The sequence below is a fragment of the Nycticebus coucang genome, chromosome 3 (assembly GCF_027406575.1).
Source record: "Nycticebus coucang isolate mNycCou1 chromosome 3, mNycCou1.pri, whole genome shotgun sequence".
NCBI classification, from domain to species: Eukaryota; Metazoa; Chordata; class Mammalia; order Primates; family Lorisidae; genus Nycticebus; species Nycticebus coucang.
In genome coordinates, this window is record NC_069782.1 from 120,978,975 (window position 1) to 120,980,815 (window position 1,841).

Genomic DNA, 1,841 nt, shown 5'->3' on the forward strand with positions numbered 1-1,841 from the left:
TATGATACAAGAAAAAGCATCTTGTGGAACTTTGGGGAAACTCTCCTTAGAAGAGAAGAGGTTGACATGATGGATAACACCAATCTCTGCCTTTGAGTTGCTTAGACTCCACTTTGACAGACAGAAATAAAACAACACTAGAACTATGAACAAATATATGACAAAGACATTAGTAAGTGCCTTTTTCTTTCATCACTTGTCCCAGATGTTTCATTCGGTCTTCTGGGAGGAAGAAAGCAATTGGAAAAACTTTAATGTAACTCATTCAATAAACATGGAGTACCTGTTAGGTTCCAGATTCTGCTAAACAAATCAAATACAGCATTTGACATTAACATTTGCTCCCAATCCAACCAACACACAGAGTTGGCCTTACGTTTAAAAATTATATTTAACATTAAAATACTGATCTTCAGCTTTTATTGAATAATAGAAGAGTTGGTGACATGGAATTTGTATTCCAACTGGACAACAATTTGCAGCAGTTGGATAACAAGGCCTCCTTTCAAGGTAGTTGTGTTTTCTGGTTTATGATAGTTGATACCACTTCTCATTTTCCTACACCAAACTGCTGTTGTCATTCCATCACTGGCTCTGTAAGACATTGCGGGGAGGCAAGCCTCAGAATCTGGAATATAAAGGGATTGTATGTCCCTTTCATCATCAGAAACCAATGTTTATTGAGCACTTATATACCAGAAAATTCAACCTGGAATGTAGAGGACCCTAAAATCAACTTTGAGCCCTTATATTGACATATGGGGATGAGGGAGAAACAACAGAAAGGAGAAGAGGAAGGAGCATTTCAAGGAACAATTAAAGCCAATTTCAGCCTTAAAAAAAGGTTGAACATTGTTCCCATTTGTTCTGTTTGGCTGCCTGGGACATTAATGTGATGGTGGATCTCTAGAAGCCATCTCAGATGTGAAGTGAGGGTTACACCCTGGGAATAACAGATAAAGATGTGGCAGGAGTTCTAGTCTCTGATGACTTCAGGGAACTGCAACACTAGTGTTATGTGGCTGAAAAAAACCTTGAGGGTGGAAATCATTATTTTGTGAAGCCAACCATACTTCTATTACAAAGTTCAAGTCCAAATGCAAAGCCCGTCCGTGAGATTTTCCCAGGGGCTTCTAATTTTCTGCAGGAGCACAGTCCAGATGCAATCCAGTCGACAATCTGAAATACCTCTTGACTTCCACTTATTGCTTCCTAGTCACAAGAATCACTCTAACCACTCCAAAAGGTCATCTAAACACTGGACTGGGCATCTGAGCCTACCTGCTAGTGTGCATCAATAAGGGTGCATTGGGTGATCAACAACAGAAAGGATACATTAGGTGATCAAGAACAGACAGCCCATGTTGACTATTTTAAACAAAAAGGTCATTTTGTTTATCTCACTTGACAAAAAGTCCAGAAGTAGAGCAGTCCCAGGGCTGGTTAATTCAGTGACTTAGCACCACCATCATGGGCTCAGATTCCTTACATAGTTTTACTTCACCAATCACAGTGTGCTGGCATTTTCCTTAATGTGAGTCTCCTTGGTTGTAAGTACTCCAAGAATCTTGTCCTCACCCAGCAAACTCCAAAGTCACAAAGACTAAGATTGTATAGCCCTTATTGTCATTGCTCTTTAAGATGGTTAGGAAAACTTTCCCCCAAAGCCTCCAAGAGGCTCCCCTCCATGTGTCATTGGTTAGAACTGAATCACATGCTTAGCCCCAAACCACTCACTGGCAAAGAGGATAGAATCACTATGTTTAGCTCAAACTAATCAAGATTCACAACACAAAGGGGCAAAGTCTTCCCTGAAACTAAGCATACCAATTACCAAAAAA